This window comes from Panthera tigris, chromosome B1, assembly GCF_018350195.1.
Source record: "Panthera tigris isolate Pti1 chromosome B1, P.tigris_Pti1_mat1.1, whole genome shotgun sequence".
Lineage (NCBI taxonomy): Eukaryota > Metazoa > Chordata > Mammalia > Carnivora > Felidae > Panthera > Panthera tigris.
Window position 1 is genome coordinate 76,069,453 of NC_056663.1, and position 22,781 is coordinate 76,092,233.

General features: G+C 37.0%; 1 protein-coding gene and 1 pseudogene across 3 annotated transcripts in view; one reads left to right on the forward strand and one right to left on the reverse strand.

The window, feature by feature from the left end:
• The window catches only part of LRBA (LPS responsive beige-like anchor protein), a 781,201-nt gene that overhangs the window by 28,103 nt on the left and 730,317 nt on the right, over window positions 1–22,781 (forward strand). The window lies entirely within an intron of this gene.
• Window positions 22,101–22,351, reverse strand: LOC122237942 (annotated as a pseudogene).

Below are 22,781 nucleotides of genomic sequence, written 5' to 3' on the forward strand. Positions count from 1 at the left end.
GGATTTGGTTTGCTAATATTTTGTTTAGTATTTTTACATCTATGTTGGCCTGTATTTCTCTTTTTTGTAGTGTCTTTATCTGGTTTTGGTGTCAGGGTAATGCTGGCCTCACAGAATGAATTTGGAAGTTTTCTTTCCTCTTGTATTTTTTTGAATAGTTTGAGAAGAATAGGTATTAATCTATTTTTTAAATGTTTGGTAGAATTCACCTATGAACCCATTTCATCCTTTACTTTTGTTTGTTGGGGGTTTTTTGATTGGTAATTCAATTATTGCTGGTAATTGGTTTGTTTAAAATTCTTTTTTTTTTTAATTTTAGAGAGAGAGAGAGACTGAGAGGATGTGTGGGAGAGAGAGAGAATCTTACACAGGCTCTGTGCTCAGCACAGAGCCCGATGCAGGGCTTGATCCCACGACCCTGGGATCATGACCTGAGCTGAAATCAAGAGTCAGGTGTTGAACTGACTGAACTACCCAGACACTCCTTTCTCCCCCTGTTTCTGGTTTGTTTGAGTTTTCTATTTCTTTTTGGTTCAGTTTTGGAGAAATTGCCTCTTTAGTTTGGAATATTAGATCAAATAACAAATTCTTTTAAGTTATTTAGGTTGCAAAAATTTTCTTATGTGTGGTACATTTTTCTCTCTTACTGGATTTTAACAGGTTGAATGTAATTAGCTAGTTTTATTGGCAGGCTTTAGTGTGATTCTCTGTGGTACACTCTCCTGGTTCAGGAAAGTTTGAGCTGCCTTTGAATTATGTCAGTAAGCACTATGAAAGTGAGGCTTATGGCTTGTATTAAGATGTCTTTTCCAGAGGTTGGAAAGAGCATAGCATAAAAGAGACTAAAGTCTCTAGTCTAAATTTAAATAAATGTATGCATGAATGAATGAAAACATTTCAGGTGTATTTTTGGTAGAGAGATGGGCATGATCACGTACTGTTTACTTTTCAAGTAAGTGTCTTGAGTGTTCATGTGATAACTAGTCTCAAATTCTTACCCATTAGCCATTTGTAGTGCTTTGAGAATCCCAGAAACAAATTGAGAACAAGAACCATCAGCTGGATGAATGTCCTGGGGAAAATATTCCTACCTGCCTGTAGTTTGCTGACTGTAGTATTGCAGCACAAAATTATTAGGGACTGTTGTTTAATGGAATGTTTTTGTATCTTCCATTTAACAGAATTTCAAATACTTGATGTTAATACATTTTATTAAAAACTTTATGCAGGGACACCTGGGTGACTCAGTCAGTTAAGTGTTTGACTTTGGTTCAGGTCCTGCTATCAAGCCCCATGTCAGGCTCTCTGCTGACAGCTCAGAGTCTGGAGCCTGTTTCGGATTCTGTGTTTCTCTCTCTTTGCCCCTCCCCTGCTCATGCTCCTGCTCTGTCTCTCTCTCTGTCTCAAATATAAATAAACATTAAAAAAAGTAAAACAAACCTTTACACGGTGGAGAGAGAGAATTGGTTTTAAACCTAATTCTACCGCTTCCAAACTGGACATGACCTCATTCCAGTCACTTAATCACTCTCATTCTCAATCTCCTCATTTGTAAATAGTGATAATAAATAAACCTCTTGGAGTGACCTATATCAGTGTGTCAGGGTCAGATGAGATAATGTATATAAACCATTTTTAAAAATTTTAAGTTACATGGAGAATGAAGTAGCCCCATTCTACATCTCTTCTTGGTGGAGAAAAAGTTTTTTTTCTTGTAAGGACATTAATCCCATCGTGCGGGCTCTGCCTTCAATTTTTGTTTTGTTTTCTCCCCCCCCCCCGCCCCCCCAATGATTTAATCCAAACCTAAGTACCTCCTAAAGGCCCCACCTTCATATACCATTATATTGGGGATTAGGGCTTTAGCATTAGAATTCTGAGGGGATACAAACATTTAGTCCATAGCAGCTACCATCTTTATTTGGGGCTTTCAAGTAGTAGTTGTGCCTGGTGTTTCTGGCCAAAGGATTGCTAGTGGTGGTTGAAACCTAGACCACTGTCATGGTGCAGGAGAAAAAAGAGATGCCTTTTTGCAATTACTCCTCCTAGAGGGGGTATATTTTGGCAGTTTTTCAGCCTAGAGGAGATAGCTTTTTGTAATTCAGTGTATATACTTTGATGTTAAAAGCTGGAGGATTCTTGTTTTTGAGCTGATTTACTTACTTAGCCGTGTTTAGACTTCATGGCCTTGGGTTTTGAAGCATACCTGAATTGGATAAGGCCCATCTAAATAATGCAAATATATAGCCATTCTTATCTTATGAACATACTTTTTCATTTTCATGAAGTAGGTATGTTTCTTAAATGATGACTAAATTTAATCATTTGAATGTTTTAATGCGAATTTTGTTGTAGGTTTCTTGATAATTTTTTTGGAAAGCATTTATTTATAACACTACTTTTGATCCTAGCAAAATTATAATTTTTTAAAAAAAATTCATGTAAGAAAATTTTCTTAATTTCATGTAAGAAAACAGATTTGATTTGCTAAAAAACTGTTGTAAATATGTATCATGTTAAAGGATATCTAGATTTTCAGATGACACTAAATACAAATCCTTGATTTTAGTCATAATACAGTTGTATTTATTTTATTTTTAAATTTATTTATTTTGAGAGAGAGAAAGAGAGGCAGGGAGGGGCAGAGAGAGAGAGGGAAAGAGAGAGAATCCCAGGCAGGCTTCCAACTGTCCAACTGTCATCGCAGAGCCCGACTCAAGGCTTGAAGTCACAAACCGTCAGATCATGACCTCAGCCGAAACCAAGAGTCAGACACTGAACCGGTTGACTGAACCACCCGTGCGCCCCAAAGAATTGTTTGCAAATTAAATTATACTAACATATCAAGTCATTTTATCTTATCTTATCTTATTTTATTTTATTTTTTATTTTTGGGTCTGCCATGGTCTTTATTGTTGCTTCATTGCAATTTTCATAACAAGTTATTTTAGGTGCACTGAGATTACAGTATAATCTCTTACTATTTAAGTTTATGGTAGATATATTGAGGTCTTAACGATTTTTTTATGTGTGTTTTTTTAATTTTTATTTTTTTATTAAATTAAAAAATTTTTAATGTTTATTTAAAAAATTTTTTTAACATTTATTCATTTTTGAGAGTGATAGAGACAGCATGAGTGGGGGAGGGGCAGAGAGAGAGGGAGACACAGAATCCGAAACAGGCTCCAGGCTCTGAGCTATCAGTGCAGGGCCTGATGTGGGGCTTGAACTCACAGACTGTGAGATCACGACCTGAGCTGAAGTCAGACGCTTAACCGACTGAGCCACTCAGGTGCCCCTTAATGTTTATTTTTGAGAGAGAGAGACAGACAGACAGCGTGAGATGGGGAAGGGCCGAGAGAGGGAGACACAGAATGTGAAGCAGGCTCCAGGCTCTGAGCTGTCAGCACAAAGCCCAATGCGGGGCTTGAACTTATGAACTGCGAGATCATGACCTGAGGTGAAGTCAGATGCTTAACCGACTGAGCCACCCAGGCACCTGTTAAAAAAGTTTTTTTAATGTTTATTTATTTTTGAGAGGGAGAGAGACAGAGTATGAGCAGGGGAGGGGCAGAGAGAGAGGGAGACTGTAAGACTCCCTCTGTAAGAGGGAACTGTAAGAACTGTAAGAACATGAATTGAGCTGAAGTCAGATGCTTAACCAACTGAACCAGCCAGGTACCCCTTCGTGTGTGTTTTTGAGAGACTCTGATAGTTAATGCAGGTTTAAAAATTTTTTATTTAAAAAGAAAATTTTTATTTCTAGTTATGTAATTGATAAATTATTTAAATAAAATTTATTTCTTAAATTGTAAATTCATATCTTATATTTATAAAATTCAATAGTTGCTAACATTTATTGAATAACATTTATAATAGGCATAATTTTAAGTACTTTTAAGCACTTTATGTGCATTCAGTCTGCAAACTCCATAAAGTAGTTTTCGTAACTAGCCCCACAGTATGTGTCCCAAAGCACAGCTAAGAGGCAAAGCCGCAGTTCAAATGGAGGCATGGTTCCAAATTGAGAGCACATTTTCCCCTACAAATTCTTGTTTTATTTTACTTTAGAGAGAGAGAGAGAGAGAGAGAGTGCATGAGCAGGGGAGAGGGACAGAGAGAGAGAGAGAGGGAGAATCTCAAGCAGGCTCCAAGCTCAGCACAGAGCCCAGCATGGGGCTCAATCCTGCAACCCAGGGATCATGACCTGAGCCAAAATCAGAATCTGACGCTCAGCCACCCAGGCTCCCCAGATTCTTACTTGTTTTAAATTGGTTACATGTATTATAGCCCTTCTTTTGTGTAGGTTTCCTACTCTCCTTCCTGAATTATTTAATGCATTCATGAATGTAGATAAGGTAGTGTTTACCAAATTTAGGTAACATGATTACCAGTTGTAGCAGTTCTCAGTGTAATTTACATGAAGTGTGTACAACTTAATATGTGGAAAGTATAGTTTCGTTCTTGTCTGGTATCAGTGTACCAATCTGGTATAGAAATGTTCACACATGCCATATATATGTGTGTGTGTGTGTGTGTGTGTGTATAAATATATACACATGCATATATATATGTATATAAATGTATACTAATATGTGGTTGGTTTCAGAGAAAGTCACTGCCCTTATTTTAGTTTCTTATCATCTGACAGATAAGGCTCTTCACATATGTTTGTATCTTTAAATGAATAACAGTGGACCCTTTATTATTGTTTATTTCATTAATCTTTGAAAGGCGGAGTTTGAGAACTAAAAATGTGGGAGAGAGAAGTTAAGGGCTTGAGGGTAGCATTAAGGGAGAGAACTGCAGGTTGGCATGTGACACATTGGGACAGAGGAAAGGGAATAAGATTAACTTGAGAAATTTGTTAAGTGGTAATTATTGAATATCAGCTACATGCTTGTCATTATTAGTGTTGGGGATATATTAAAGAAAAAAAACAAGCAAAAATTTCTGTTCCTGGAAATTAGAAGTGGTTAAAAACAGGCAAATTTAGAGAAAAAAAGTAAAGTAGAACCAGTGGGTGGTCAAGTGTCTTTTTTGCTTGAAAGAATATCTGAATTCTTATATCGTAGTTGAATAGTTCATGTTTCCTTTTATGTCAGAATAATTACATTAGTTTGCATTTTCTAGAATTTTATATAAACTTTATATGTAGAAATAGAATCCACGGTATGTATTTTTCTGGTCTTGGTTCACTTAGCATTATTGTTTTGAAATTCATCCATTTTTGTATCAATATTTCTTTTTTTTTAATATTTATTTTTGAGAGAGAGAGGGGCACAGAGGATCTGAAGCAGGCTCTGCACTGACGGCAGAGAGTCTGATGCGGGGCTTGAACTCATGAACCTTGAGATCATGACCTGAGCCAAAGTCAGACGCTCAACTAACTGAGCCACCCAGGTGCCCCTCAATATTTCATGTTCTTAATTGCTGATTAGTATTTCATTGTGTGGATGCATCATAAATTTTTTATCCATTCACTTGTTGAAAAATGTCTCATTGTTTCCATTTTTTTGGCTATATTGCAAATAAAGCTACAGTGCATATTTGTATACAGGTCTTGGGACACAAACTTTTCATTTTTCTTAGATAAATACCTACGAGTGGGATGGCTGAATCAAATGGTAGGTATATGTATAATGTTTTAAGAATCTGTCTGTTTCAGGGTGCTGGGGTGGCTCGCTTAAGCGTTCAACTTTGGCTCAGGTCATGATCTCATGGTTTTTTTGGGTTTGAAAGCCCTAGTTGGGCTGTCTGCTGTCAGTACGGGGCCCCCTCCAGATCCTCTGTCCCCCTCCCTTTCTGGTCCTCCCTCATTTGCTCACTCTCAAAACAAACAAACAAAAAACCAACGAAAAAAGAATCTATTTTCCCAATCAGTTGTATTATTTTCAATTCCCACCAGCAGTTTGTAAGAATTTAAGAATGTACAAGGGCATGAACACCAGGGAGTGAGAATTATTGGGAACCATCTTGTAGGCTTGCTACTACTATACTGCCTCTTCCTTACTGATTTTTTAATTCTTCCTCTAAAATCCGCATTACTTATTCCATCTTTTTTCCTTATCCCATCTGTGTAATTTGCATGATTTTTACCGCCAAATTTCTACTCGTGGAAGGGGCTAAAGAAAAATCAATAAGGTTGGTCAAATACATGACCACAGAGGGCATACTGAACAAAGAAGCCACAGAATGTAGGACAATGCTTATCACTATAACCAAGTGAACTGGGAGACTTTGGATGTAATGGAACATATTTAGGCAATTCACTGAGCTGGCGAAAAAACCTGGAAATCCACATTGTGACGTGTGCATTTACACATATGACAGGTGCAGAAGTAGAAAGTGGGAGAAAAAGAACTATGTACTAAATAACTTCCTAAGAATTATCCAGTCTGATGATTTTTCCACTTTCTTTAAACTTTCCATTCCAACTTGTAGCTACCAAATGTGAATTCAGTCAACACTTTTTTTTAAATGCATTTATGTAGAAACAGAACTGAAATAATATTGTCACACATGGTACATATAAAACATTGTACATATGGTACATGCCAAAAATTGAAATCTGCAGTAATGTAAAACCTGTTTTCTCCACTTTGTATTTTCATTAGTATAAAAAATAAATTCAGCTGACTGAACCACTTAGGTTATAACCACTTTGTTATAGTACTTTTTTTTTAAATAGGCATTTTAACTTTATTTAATGTTTATTTATTTATTTTGAGAGGGGGAGAGTGCCTGCGAGCAGAGAAGGGGCAGAGAGAGAGAGAGAGAGAGAGGGAGGGAGGGAGAGAAAAGAGAGAGAAAGAAGAAAGAAAGAATCCCAAGCAGGCCTTGTGCTGCCAGTGCAGAGCCTAGATGTAGGGCTTGAACTCATGAACTGTGAGATCGTGACCTGAGGCAAAGTTGGATGCCTAACTGACTGAGCCACCCAGGCACCCCATCTCTTCAGTTTCTTTTAATCTGGAATAGTTCTACAGACTTTGTCTTTTATGATGTTGTTAAGTTGAATAATACAGACTTTTTTTTAAAGATAGAGTGTTTCTCATTCTGGGTTTTTCTGATAATTGCTCAGGATTAAAATTCTAAAAAATTTTTTTTAAATGTTTTTATTTTTGAGAGAGAGAGAGAGAGAGAGAGAGGATGAGCAGGAGAGGGGCAGAGAGAAAGAGGGAGACACAGAATCCAGAGCAGGCTCCATGCTCTGAGCTGTCAGCACAGAGCCCGACACAGGGCTCGAACCCACAGACTGTGAGATCATGACCTGAGCTGAAGTCGGGTGCTCTAATGACTGAGCCACCCAGGGGCCCCCAGGTTATAAATTCTTGATAAAAATTCTACATAGTGATGATGTTCTTCTTTGATGGCATCAAATCTGTAGTCCTACCATAGTCATTTGGTCTTCATTGGTGATGATGATTTTTGTCACTTGCTTGAGGTGTTGTCTTATGTCTCCACTGTGTAGAGCTCTTATTTTTACCCTTGCAATTAGTAAGCAATCTGTGAGGATACACTTTATTTTGTTTTACTTTAATGTTTATTTATTTATTTATTTATTTATTTATTTATTTTTTTCATTTTTATTTATTTTTGAGACAGAGAGAGACAGAGCATGAACGGAGGGAGGGCCAGAGAGAGAGGGAGACACAGAATCGGAAGCAGGCTCCAGGCTCTGAGCTGTCAGCACAGAGCCTGATGCGGGGCTCGAACCCACGGACCGTGAGATCGTGACCCGAGCGAAGTCGGACACTCAACCGACTGAGCCACCCAGGCGCCCCAATGTTTATTTATTTTTGAGAGAGAGAGAACATAAGCAGGGGAGGGGCAGAATGAGAGGGAGACATAGGATCTGAAGCAGAGAGCCTGACAGTGGAAAGCTTGGTGCCGGGCTTGAACTTAGGAACCGTGAGATCACGACCTGAGCCAAAGTCAGATGCTTTACTGATTGAGCCACCCAGGTGCCCCAGGATACACTTTAAAATAATGCAGTTATCCTGCTACTTATCAAAATTTCTCCCTCAAGTTAGCAAGCATGGATGATTATTGCCTAAACAAATCTTTGTAATGATAGTTGGAAAACGATAATTTTTCAACTCTGGCATTCCCTTCACATTTACTGGTCAGCCTTGGCATTCTACAGAAAGCAAGAATCCTCTCTTCTCCCCCATTTGCATATTTACTTATCTATTTATTATAGATAAAAACTTTTGGATTCCTTTTTTTTCTAGTTATTATTGCCCTAATATATTTTGATGCTCAAATTTTGATATACTTCCATCTTTTCTGACATAATAATATATTCCAGGCTATTTTTTTCCTTTTTTTCTTTTTTACCTATCTTGGAATGAGTCACTTTTCTGAGGAGCTTAGGTTCCTTTGTGGGGAATAGTCTTAGAGACCAGGATTTGGGTGCTAGGGGTTATCATTATTCTGGAGGCATCTTTGCTTTTGGGTTCTTTCAGTTGATGGAGAAAGGAAGATACACATGTATTCAGATATGTAAATATGAGCATATATACATGTATGTATATATACTTACATGCACGTGTGTGTGCATATTTTGTACATGCTTACATGTATGCACACACACATTTTTGGTAATTTTTGAGTTCACACTGATCTCTCCAACTCCAGTCTATCCCTGTAGGATTCTTGTTTGTGTTCCACTGTTCCATATTTGTCTGCCTCCCCCTCCACAGTGAGAGGCTTCCAAAAGTATCTGTGTATCTCATTTCCTCAGTTGTAAAATGCTTCTAAAATAGTTACAGAATTTCTAGCACTATATACCACTACCACACACAGAGAGCCTACCTACTAAAAAGAATCAAAGTTTGTTTGCTGTTCAACCCCTCCTCCATCCAAGACTGAGTGTATATATTTGGTGGAATACCGTGTTCATAAATTACTGGGATTTCTCCCTTCTATATGACTGTGGTATTAATTTGAACTGCAGTTGAAGTCTTGGTTTTGATTTTAGTGCCCCCATCTTTCTTGATTTAATAAAAACTTTTATTGAATATGTAGAATGTATTTCCTTCTCTCATAGGTAACCAGCCTCATTGTTTTCTGATTTGCCTTTAATTTGTTTTTGTTAAGTAAAGCAGATATCTATGTATCTTTTTAGATTTGCATACCTATATATCTATATCTGTATCTATATTTATAAGGTACTTGGAAAAAAGATAAAATGTATCTCTATATAGATATATATTTATATATCTCATGATTGCTGATGATTAGGTTCTATTTCTATATAGAAGCTCATATGTATATAAGATATATATATATACACATATATACACTCTATATAGAAGCTCATATATATAAGATATATATATACACGTAAAAATATATACACATAAAATATATATATATAAAATATACACATAAAAAAAGCATATGCTACGTCATTATCTACATATCTATATATATATCTATATCTATATATACACACACATACATATACATATCTATCTATATACACATATATGTGTATATACATATATGTGTATATACACACATATGTGCATATACATATATACACACATGTGTATATATGTGTATACACATATACACATACTGTGCACATATGTGTATATATATGTGTATACACACACATATATACATATATGTGTATATGTATACATATATATGTATATATATAGATAGATATATAGATATGTAGATAATGAAGTAGCATATGCTTTTTTACCTCCAATAGTTTTTATTATGGTAAAATATTTGGAGCATAAAATTTACAATCCTAATGATTTTTGAGTGTATAGTTCAGTAGTACTAAGTATGTTCATATGGTGCATCCATCACCACCATCCATCTCCAGAACTCTTTTCATTTTATAAAACTGAATTTTATACCCATTATTTAAAAAAAATTTTTTTTTTTTTACATTTATTTATTTTTGAGAGACAGAGTGAGACAAAGTGAGAGTGGGGGAGGGGCAGAGAGAGAGGGAGACACAGGATCCGAAGCAGGCTCCAGGCTCTGAGCTGTCAGCACAGAGCCCGACACGGGGCTCGAACCCACAGACCGTGAGATCATGACCTGAGCCAAAGTCGGACGCTCAACCGACTGAGCCACCCAGGTGCCCCAGAAATTTTATACCCATTAAACAATAACTCTATATTACCCTCTTCCCCCAGCTACTGACAACCACCATTCTCTTCTCTGTCTGATTCTGACTACTTTAACCTTACATAAGTGGAATCACACAGTATTTGCTTTTTTGTGACTGGCTTATTTCACTTAGCATAGTGGCCTCAGGATTTGTCTATCTTGTCATATATTGCTGGATTTCCTTTCCTCTTAAAGCTGAATAATATTTTTTGTATGTATATACCACATTTGCTTACCTATTCATCTGTTGATGGATACATTTTGGCTATTTTAAATAATGTTGCTGTGAACATGAGTGCACAAATATCTCTTTAAGACCTTGCTTTTATTTCTTTTGGGTATATACCCAGGAGTGGAATTGCTGGATCATATGGTAATTTTATTTTTAATTTTTTCAAACTGCCATACTGGTTTCCACAATGGCTGTGCCATTTTACATTCTTCCCAACAGCGTACAGTTCCAATTTCTCCACATCCTTGCCAACACTTCTTATTTTCTTTTCTTTTCTTTTCTTTTCTTTCTTTCTTTCTTTCTTTCTTTCTTTCTTTCTTTCTTTCTTTCTTTCTTTTTCTGTCTCTCTCTCTCTCTTTCTTTCCTTCCTTCCTTCCTTCCTTCCTTCCTTCCTTCCTTCCTTCCTTCCTTCTTTTAGTAACTATCCCAATGGGTGGCTCATTGTAATTTTGATTTTTATTTCCCTAGTGATTAAGTGATGTTGGGCATCTTTTCATGTGATTATTGGCCATTTGTATATTTTTTATTCAAGTCATTGCCCATTTTTGAATTGGGTTGTTCATTTTTGTACAGTTTTAGGAGTTCTGTATAGATTCTGGCTATTAACCCCTTATCAGATTTTACAAATATTTGTGATTTGCAAATATTTTCTCCCATTCTGTGCATTGCCATTTTACTTTGTCTCTCTTTTTTTTTTATTAAAATTTTTTTAAAAATGCTTGTTTATTTTTGAGAGACAGAGTGCGAGTTGGGAAGGTGCAGAGATAAAAAGAGAGACAGAGAATCCAAAGCAGGCTCCAGGCTCTGAGCTGTCAGCACAGAGTCCGACACAGGATTTGAATCCATGGATTGCGAGATCATGACGTGAGCTGAAGTCAGACGCTTAACTGACTGAGCCACTGAAGTGCCCCAACTCACTCTCTTTTTTTTAATGTTTATTTATTTTTGAGAGAGAGCAAGCATGAGTGGAGGAGGGTGAGAGAGGGGGGTGGGGACAGAGGATCCAAAGCTGGCTTTGTGCTGACAGCAGCAAGTCCAATGCAGGGCCTGAACTCATGAAGGTGAGACCTGAGCTGAAGTCAGACACTCAACCGACTAACCCACCCAGGCACCCGGCCATTTCACTCTCTCTTTTTTTTTTTTTTTTTAAATTATGTTTATTTATTTTTGAGACAGAGAGAGACAGAGCATGAACAGGGGAGGGTCAGAGAGAGAGGAAGACACAGAATCTGAAACAGGCTCCGGGCACCGAGCTGTCAGCACAGAGCCCGACGCGGGGCTCGAACCCACGGACCGCGAGATCATGACCTGGGCTGAAGTTGGACGCTCAACCGACTGAGCCACCCAGGCGCCCCTCACTCTCTTGATAGTGTCTTTTTTGATGCACAAAAATTTTAAAATTTTCATGAAGCCCAGTTTGTGTATTTTTTCTAATGTTTCCTGTGCCTTTATTGTCATATCCAAGAAATCATTGCCAAATCCAGTGTTGTGAAGCTTTTGCCCTGTGTTAAGTTTTCTACAGTTTTAGGTCTGACATTTAGATCTTTGATCCGTTTTGAGTTAATTTTTGTATATGGTATAAGGTTAGGGTCTGAGTTCATTCTTTTGCATGTGGATATTTGGTTTTCTCAGAACCATTTGTTGAGAAGACTGTCCTTTCCCCTTTGAATGGTCTTGGCACCCAGCATACATTTTTTTGAACTTTTCTGTTTTCACTTAACAGTTGCTCATTGAAATCACTCTGTATTATTCCTTAGGCTCTTCCTCATTATTTTTTATGGGTGAATGGTTTTCTTTTGTGTGTATATGCCACTGTTTATTAAACTAATCTCCCATTCTTGGACATTTAGGTAGTTCCCAATATTTTCAAACAATGCTGTGATAAATAACTTTTGATTTGTTCAAATCAGTTTTTGTATTGTGGAGATATACCTCTAAGATATATTCTTAGAAGTGGAATAGATGGGTAGAAGTGTAAATGCAATTGTAGTTTTGTTAGATAGTAGATAATATTCACCCTCATGTGGGCTGAACCATTTTGCATTCCCACTAGCAATATATGTGTTTACTCACAGCATATCTTGTCAAGTTTCTTATGTTTTTGCTAGTCTGATGGGTGAGAAACCTTATTTCAGTGGAGTTTAAAATTTTTATTTCTCTTATTGTAAGTGAGTTTTTAATATCTTTTCACATGTTTAAGGACCATTTTTATATCTTTTTTGTAAATTTATGTATATTTATGTCTTTCATCCATTTTTCTAAATAGAATTTTTGGTCTTTTATCCTACAATTAAAAAAATATTTTTGCATGTGAGGGATACTAGTTTTCTTAGATATATGTTGCAAATACTTTCTCCTAGTTTGCTCTTTGTATTTTTGTTTATGGTATTTTGCCATCAAAATACTTTATTTTAATACAGTTAAATTTAGTAATATTTTCCTTTTTTATGGTTGAATTTTTGAAGGCTTTCCCTGAATTCAGCTTATATAGAAATTTGCCCATTGTTTGCTATTGTATAGTTTCGTTTTTTACATGGGGGTTTCTAATCCCTTCTTCTGTGTGGTATGAAGAATGGATCTAATTTATCTTTTTTCCAAGTGGCTACTTATTTGTCCCAGTACTAAAGACCAACTTCACCCAGATGATTTAGGATATCACCTTTTTAATATACCTGATATTTTAAATTGTTGGTCTGTTTCTGAACTTTTCTCTTTGTCCATTTTAGAGGTTTTGTAGTATATTTTAGTATCTGGTAGAGTTAGTCTGTCTTCATAGTTCTTTTTAGAATGTTTTCCTAGCTGAATCTTGGAAATTTATTTTTCTATGTTAACATTAGTATCAACTTGTCCAGTTTCATTATAAAGGTCATTGGGGGAGTGCCTGGGTGGCTCAGTTGGTTAAGCGTCTGACTTCAGCTCAGGTCATGATCTCATGGTTTGTGGGTTTGAGCCCTGCTTCGGGCTCTGTGCTGATAGCTCAGAGGATCCTGCTTTGGATTCTGTGTCTCCCTCTCTCTCTGCCCCTGCCTGCTCATGCTCTATCTCTCTATCTCTCTCAAAACAAAACAAAACAAAAAACCTCATTGGTATTTTTATTGGGAACACATTGCATTTATTAAATATATTAGGTAGAATTATATTGAGGCATTTTAACCTAGAGCATGGAATATCTTTCCATTTGTTCAAGTCTACTTTTGTTCCTTTTGGGAAAGTTTATTATTTTCTTCATATAGACTTTTTGTTAAGTTTATTCTTTAAGAAAATTAAAAAAAATTTTTTTTATATTGATTTTTGAGACAGAGAGAGACCAAGCATGAGCAGGGGCAGGGCAGAGAGAGAGGGAGACACAGAATCCGAAGCAGGCTCCAGGCTCTGAGCTGTCAGCACAGAGCCTAACGTGAGGCTCCAATCCACAAACCATGAGATCGTGACCTGAGCCGAAGTTGGATGCTCAACCAACTGAGCCACTCAGGAGCCCTGAGTTTATTCTTAATTTATTTTCTCTTTTATGGTGCTATTGTAAATGGGATTTTCTCACCTATTATATCTTGTAACTGGTTGTTACTTGTTGTCAGTGAGGTATTCTATACTTACTAAAAACACCCTTAGTTGGAAGTGAAATTTTTTACTATATGTCATTTCTTTGCATACATGTAAAGACAAGTATAAGCAACATAAATTGTTTAAGATATATCTGAAACTGTTGATATTCTTAGTCCAAATGTTCTAAATAATTTTTTAAACATTTATTTTTATATTTTGATTATTTATTTTTATTTTAGAGAGAGAGAGCATGTGGGTAGGGGAGAGGGGTAGGGGGGAGAGAGAGAGAGAGAGAGAGAGAGAGAAAGAGAGAGAGAGAGAGAGAGAGAGAGAGAGAGAGAATCTTTAGCAGGCTCCATGGTCAGTGAGGAGCCTGACTAGAGGCTCAATCCCATGACCCTGGGATAATGACTAGAACCGAAATCAAGAGTTGGATGCTCAACTGACTGAGCTACCCAGGCGCTACTAAATCACTTAAGAAAAAATTTTAAAATGTTTATTTATTTTGAGTAGAGTGAACAAGAGTGGGGGAAGGGCAGAAAGAGGGGGAGAGGGAGAATCCCAAGGAGTCCCTGCACTGTCAGTGAAGAGCCTCACACAAGGCTTGAACTCAGGAACCACGAGATCATGACCTAGCTGAAACTGAGTTGGATGCTTAACTGACTGAGCCACTCAGGCACCCCCTAAAAAAATTGTTTTTTAATATTTATTTTTGAAAGAGACAAGAGTGCCAATTGGGGAGGGGTAGAGAGAGAGAGGGAGGCACAGAATCGAAGCAGGTTCCAGGCTTCAAGTGTTAGCACAGTGTCCGACACAGGGCTCAAACCCATGAACCATGAGATCATGACCTGAGCCAAAGTCGGATGCTTAACTGAGTCACCCAGGCAGCCCTAAATCACCTTTTTTTTTTTTTAAAGTTTATTTTTATTTAATTTTGATAGAGAGGCAGAGAGAGAGGGAGACACACAATCCAAAGCAGGCTCCAGGCTCTGAGCTGTCAGTGCAGGGCAGTGATGTGGGGCTCGAACTCAAGAACCATGAGATCATGACCTGAGCCAAAATTGGATGCTTAACTGACTGAGCCACCCAACACCCCTCTCTGGGATGTTCTTGCAAGTCATTCACCTATTTGCAAATTTTGATGCTGGTACTTTCTTGATTTTATCAGAAGGTACTAATGGGGTGCTTTTTAAGACAAAGAACTAGGACTCAATCCTTTCTCAAATGATACTTAAATGGTTTTTGACAAGAATGGTTGCATTGTCCAGTCTTACCAGTAGAAATAACCAAATTTCTACAGGGCTGCTGCTTGGTTAACAAGGTACCTCTGTATGTTATATGCATTCTTAGAGATACTTGAAATATGAATGTTAAAAGAGCCTTAAAATTGGTGAAATACAGTATCTGGTCTTATTTTTCCTTGTCTCTCTCTCTATATATTTTAAATATTTATTTATTTTGAGAGAGAGCATGAGAGGAGGAAGGGGAGAGAGAGAGAAGGAGAGAGAGAATCCCAAGCAGGTTCCTGCATCGTCAGCAGAGCGTAACACAGGGCTGGAACTCACAAGCTGTAGATCATGACCTCAGCTGAGATCAAGAGTAGGATGCTTAACTGACTGGGCCACCCAGGAGCCCCATCAATATTTTTATTTAACAGTTTTATCTTCAAAAACCATGGTTTATTTGATTGAAATATCCTTTTGTAGGAATTGAAACTTCATCACTCTTAAGAGTGATTTCTAAAGTGGATTAAGCAAGGAAATAATAGCTTCTGTCTAGATTTAAAAATTTGTCTTTTTAGGGGCGCCTGGGTGGCTCAGTCGGTTAAGCGGCCGACTTCGGCTCAGGTCATGATTTCGCGGTCCGTGAGTTCGAGCCCCGTGTCGGGCTCTGTGCTGACAGCTCAGAGCCTGGAGCCTGTTTCAGATTCTGTGTCTCCCTCTCTCTGACCCTCCCCCATTCATGCTCTGTCTCTCTCTGTCTCAAAAATAAATAAACGTTAAAAAAAATTTGTCTTTTTAAATTTCAGTTTTAGTACATATGTTTAAATTATATACTACATTAGTAAAGTAGTATATGCAGTGTTAGTGATATACCACTGATGTTAGAGGTCAGAATTTGGGCAACCTTGATTACTGAAAAATCATCCCTGAGTCAGATAGTATGTTGCAAAGATGAATGCAACAATATCTTTCATCTCATGTTCTTCCTACATTGTGAATAGAATTAATGTTCCCTCCTCTTGAAACCAGAAGGGTTTTTGTGGCTTTCAATTTACGGAGTGTGGCAGAAATGAGATGATGTGACTTTTAAGGGTAGGCAGAATGCTTGTGCTTAGAACCTTGAGCTGAAGTTCAACTCAAGACTACCAAATTGTGAAGGAGATTTATAGAGAGGCTCTGAAACTATAAAAGAAAGAGATGTCCAGCCATCATCTCCAGTAACCTCTGCTCTTGAATGTTCCAGGTCTTGCCACTATATAACTGCACCTGCCCCAAACTGGAAAGTGAGAGCGTTTGAATATTTAACAGAGGGCTGTATTCAGACTGCCCAAGAAGTGGCTGGGCTGCCTGGGTGGCTCAGTTGGTTAACTGTCCAACTCTTGATTTCATCTTAGGTCAGGATTTCACGGTCGTGTTTTGGCTCAGTTCAGGATCTCATGGTTGTGAGATTAAGCCCTGTTTCAGGTTCCATGCTGAGCATGAAGCCTGCATAAAATTCTTTCCCTCTCCCTCTGTCCTTCCCTTGCTCTCTTTTGTGCATGCTGGTGCAAATGCTTTATCAAAAAAAAAAAAAAAAAAAAAAAAAAAGACTTTGTTGACTTAGTATTTTAAATTCAGTTGTTTTTATTGAGATAAAATTCACATACCTTAAAACTCAGTATTTGAAAGCATACAATTCAGTGACTTTTATTGTATTGACAAAGTTTATGGCTAGTACTACTAATATGAGAATGTTTTAGTCACCCCAGAAACAGATCTTGTGTCCACTAACAGTCACTCCCCATTCCTCCTTCCTTTCAGCCCCTGGCAGCCATTAGTCTACTTAACAGCTCTATTATTGACTCATATTTAACACTTAATTTTTAAAATTGATTGTCTAGCTTTCTTAGTACATTTGAAATAATATACTAGAAAGATCTTGAGGGTGGTTTTGGCTCATTTAATGGTAGTGGAAGTTACAACTGAGAATGTTAACAATATGGAAGACAGAATAAAAAAAATTGTGTTTGATTTTCTAAAGAATAGTAATGATACAACTAATGAATGACTGTGCCATCAAAAAAATGTTATATTTTGTTATCTTTTTAGGGAGCCATGGAATTCTGCATTTCTTATTAGAATGTGGGGGAAATGCTGAAAATAAAAAAGGGCAAATACAGTTAGGAAGGGTACTTTTTTCTATTCCTGAAATAAAAAAGATAGTTATGAATGGATGTTACTAAGTCATATCCATGTTAATATTTTCTTCCTTTCTCCCTTGGTCTCTTTGTCTTAAATGCATGGTTGTTTTTTGAAAGAAGAAAAATGTTTGGTGTAAATGCTGACTTTGAAGCTTGGGAATGGACGACAAATTTCTAAAACTCAGTGTTATTCTGCTATTAGAAATAAAGCAAATGCAAGTTGACTAAAAAATAAAGTACATTCTTTTTAAATTTATTTATTTTTGAGAGGGGGGAGAGAGTCAGAGAGAGAGGAAGAGAGAGAATCCCAAGTAGGCTCTGTGATGTCAGTGTGGAGTCCAGTGTGGAGCTTGAACTCACAAACCATGAGATCATGACCTGAGCTGAAATAGTCAGATGCTTAACCAGCTAAGCCACCCAGGCGCCGCCCCTCCAAGAAGTAAATATTAGTATCTACCTTTCAGTGTTGTTAACATTAAGTGAAATCCTGTCAGTAAGAGGGGAAACACTATTCATTTTCCAGAAAAAGTTTCATCCTACTTTTAGATAATTTCATATATTTATCCTTAATTTTGAGAAAGGTATCCAAGCCATCTGTGTAATTTCCCCTTGGAAACTTGGTAAAACTTGGATTGTAACTTCAAACATAGAAACAATCATTTTTTAATAAAATTTTCTTTCTAATAAAAAACAGTAGTCTTCAAAGTAGGATGCTTAAGGTGACTCACTAATGTAGATGAAAAAAGTATTAGAATTTATATTCATCTCTTAATGGGTGATAAAGTAATAAAAAATGAGAAAAATATTTAGCTTCACAGTGGTCCCCTTCATTTGTTCAGATGAGATTAAAATTTTTTTTTTTTGACGTTTTATTTATTTTTGAGACAGAGAGAGACAGAGCATGAACGGGGAGGGTCAGAGAGAGAGGGAGACACAGAATTGGAAGCAGGCTCCAGGCTCTGAGCCATCAGCCCAGAGCCCGACGTGGGGCTCGAACTCACAGACCGCGAGATCGTGACCTGAGCTGAAGTCGGACGCTTAACCGACTGAGCCACCCAGGCGCCCCTGTTCAGATGAGATTTATAGCTTGTGTGGCATCTTGAGGAAGCCTGGGGGGCGGGGGGTGATAATCCAAACCTCACCTCTGTATTTCCTTTCAGTTTATTGTGATGTGTTTACTTGTGCCTGAGTAAGTGGATTTAAAGATTTTAAATAGTAGACTTAGCAGAATTTTGTGATGAGGAGTGATTATAAAAATCTTTTAATACTCAGAGGTTCAGTAGTTATAGCATGATAAGAGTTTTTAAACCTTAAGTTTAAAGATGAGATAGGCATTTTTCTTTTATAGATAAATTTTCTTCATTTGAGTAACTTTCAGTGTTATTTTCATAAATATTAACACAGTCTTTCCTTTGGTGTTTAAAAGTAGCATTTTAGCCCTGAGCGACAAAGAACTTTAAAAAACAAATTTTTTTTAAAAGTAAGCTCTGTGCCCAAAGTGGGGCTTGAATTTACCACCTCCAGATCAAGAGTTGCTTTGTCTACTTACTGAGGCAGCCAGGCACCCAAGAACTTCTTTTTGAATGAAATTTATGTGTGAAAATGGATGTGTTTGGAAATATTTACATTATTTTCTCACTTTGTTGCTGAAAAGTATGTGTTGTAAAAGTTGTACCTTGAAAAACACAGGAACGAAACTGTAATCTATTTTCTTCAAATGAGTTATACGTTTTGAACTTACATTTCAAAAACAATACACTTATAATAAATTTGTAAGAAAAACTGGAAAATTATAACAGAATTTTGGCAAAGCCAATGAATCTCATCTTACAATTGTACACAAATACATATATTTGTGTACTCCTATTCTAATTTGTTTTGACATTAAAACTAAGAGTAGACCTAATTGGTGTATCATAGTTTAAGCCAAGATTGAAAAAAAATGGGTATTTATTCACATTGCTTTCACTTTTTAAAAAAGACAATAATTTAGAGAAGAGTGCAGATGGATTTTTTGTATCAGTATAAAAATTCAAAAAATTGCTTATCTCTTTACCTTAATTTCTTTTTCTTATTTAAAAATTTTTTTAAATGTTTTTTTTTAATGTTTATTTTTGAGAGAGACGGAGTGTGAGTGGTGGAAGGGCAGAGAGAGAGAGAGAGAGAGAGAGAGGGAGACACAGAATCAGAAGCAGGCTCCAGGCTCTGAGCTGTCAGCACAGAGCCTGACACCAGGCTTGAACCCATGAACCTTGAGGTCATGACCCGAGCCAAAGTTGGATGCTTAACCAACTGAGCCACCCAGGCACCCCTCTTATTTTATATTTTTATATTAGATTAGTATTTAGTAGTCCATATGTAATTTATGGATTAATATGTCTGTGGGCTGATTGCTTAATTTTTTACTGATAAGAGTGTGTAATCTGAGGTTTAGAGGTCATTAATCCAGATTATTGTCTGATGTTTCAGGGGGAAATTTGAACTCTGCATCACTATTGAAGTGTTTTTGCTTGGAGGGCCGCTATTCTGTTAGGTCATGTAGAATTTGAGCACACAGTGATGCTATATTCAAAGTAATTTACATGTTGCTCCAAATTTGTCAAGCTTATTCAAATATTTTTCTGCCTCAATCTCTTTCTATTCTCCTCTTCTGGGCCTCCAATGACATGTATGTTAGACTTTTGATACTTCCATATGTCCCTGAGATTATTATTTTCTTTCCAGTCTTTCTCTGTTCTTCAGATTGGATATAATTTATGTTTATTTACCTTCATAATTACTGATTATGTTCTCTGTCGTGTCTCTTCTAATAATGAGCCTGTCCAGGCTTAGTGTATTTTTTTTTTATTTTTTTTTTATTTTATTTTTGGGACAGAGAGAGACAGAGCATGAACGGGGGAGGGGCAGAGAGAGAGGGAGACACAGAATCGGAAACAGGCTCCAGTCTCCGAGCCATCAGCCCAGAGCCTGACGCGGGGCTGGAACTCACAGACCGCGAGATCGTGACCTGGCTGAAGTCGGACGCTTAACCGACTGCGCCACCCAGGCGCCCCATAGTGTATTTTTCAATATATCTTTTACTTACATAGTTTCTGTACTGAGAATCTCTCTTTCCCCTTATTTCATGTTTCTTTACCTTTACCTCCTGAAGCTTAGTTATAATAGCTGCTTTAAAATCTTTGATAACTTCTGCATCTGAGTAATCTACTTGTAACATGTTGTCATTTTTATTGAAGTTCATCACATTTTCCTGACTCTTGTAGTTTTGGTTTCTGTCCTAGATTTTGTGAATGTTATCATGTTATCTTGTTAGACCCTGATCTCTGTTACATTCTTTGGAGAAAGGTGTTTTTTTTCTTTTTTTTTTTTTTTTTAGCAGGTTATCAATTTGGTTAGGGTCAGACCACAAGTTCAGTATTGCTTTCTGTGTGTGGTGGTTAGCTTCCCCCCACCTTTTTTTTTTTTTTAATTAAATTGAAGTATTGCTGACGTACAATACTATATTAGTTTTGGGTGTACATTATAGTGATTTGATATTTATATACATTATGAAGTACTCACTATGAAAAGTCTAGTTATCATTTGTCACCATATGAAGTTGTTAAAGTATTATGGACTATATTTGTTCTGTTGTACTTTATATAAACCCAGTGACTTATTTATTTTATAACTGGAACTTTGTACCTCTTAATCCCCTTAACTTATTTTGCTGAGTCCATATTCCTTCCCTTCTGGCAACCTCCAGTTTGTTCTTTGTATTTAGATTCTGTTTCTATTTTGTTTTATTTATTCATTTGTTTTTTAGATTTCATACAGTGAAATCATACAGTATTTGTCTTTTTCTGTGTGAGTTATTTCACTTAGCATAATACCCTCTAGGTCTATCTACGTTATTATAAATGGCAAAAGATTTCATTCTCTTTTATGGCTGAGTAATATTCCAGGGTGCTGTGTGTGTGTGTGTGTGTGTGTGTGCGCGCATGCATGTGCGCATGTACGTGTGCACACATGCACTGCATTTCCTTTATCCATTCATCTATTAGTGGATACTTAGATTGCTTCCATATATTGGCTATTAATAATTATGCTGTAGTGAACATAGGGGTGCATTTATCTTTTCAATGTAGTGGTTTTGTTTTCTTTGGATCAATAACCAGATATAGAATTGCTGGATCATATGGTGGTTCTAATTTTAATTAAAAAAAAATTAACTTATTTTTAAATTCTTGTATAATTAATGTACATGTTACATTAGTTTCAGGTGTACTATATAGTGATTTGACAGTTCTATACATTACTTGGTGCTCATCACGATAAATATAGTCTTAATCTCCATCTATTTCACCTGTCACCCCACCTACCTTCCCTCTGGTAACTACCAGTTTGTTCTCTATATTTAAGAGTTTTTTTTTGGTTTGTTTGTTTGTTTTCTTTGTCTTGTTTCTCAGATTCCACATATATGTGAAATCATACGGTATTTGTCTTTCTCTGATTGACTTGTTTCACTTAGTAGTATACTCCTTAGATGCATGCACATTGTTGCAATTGGCAAGATTTCATTCTTTTTTTATGGCTGAATAATACTCTGTTGCATGTATTAACCACATCTTCTTTATCCATTCATCTATGGATGGAAACGTGGCTTCCGTATTTTGGCTGTTGTCTATTTTTAATTTTTGTTTTGATTGCTTGGTTTATTCATTTATTTAATTTTTACAAAAGTTTATTCTTAAATGTACAACTAAGACAACACTTCATTCTAGCTATAGGTGGCAACAGATGCTATGACAGGGAATCCAGACGTTTAAACAGGAATGGAATTAAAGATCACCATTGCCTGAGGCCAAGGAGCAACTTACTTTTTTGCCAGATTTCTTAATTCCACCTGTGGCCAGGCGTCCTTTCCCTACAACCTGTGCTTTTAGCTACTCAAGTTTCTTCTGCTCCTCTTTCTGTTTCTGCTTGAATGCTTTATCTTCCTCTTCTATCTCCTTAGCCTGCTTCTTTGGGTGCTTGAGGAGCTTCTTACCACTTCATGGCTGTATGTGGCTCCTGCTGTCCTTTTCCCACACCCTCCCCCAAACAGGAAGCCTATTTCAGGGCGGCTGGGTGGCTCAGTCGGTTAGGCGTCCGTCTTTTGGTTTTGGTTCAGGTCATGATCTCAGGGTTCATGGATTTGAGCCCCATATTGGGCTCCTTACTGACAGTGTGGAGCTTGCTTGGGATTCTCTCTCCCTCTCTGCCCTTCCCCTGCTCACTCCCTCTGTCTCTCTCTCAAAGTAAATAAATAAAAAACTTAAAAAAAAAAAAATGAGTGTCTGGGTGGCTCACTTGGTTGAGCGTCCGACTCTTGGTTTTGGTTCAGGTCATGATCTCATGGTTTGTGAGTTTGAGCCCTGCATTGGGCTTCTCACTGACAATGTGGAGCATGCTTGGGATTCTCTCTCCCTTTCTCTCTCTGCC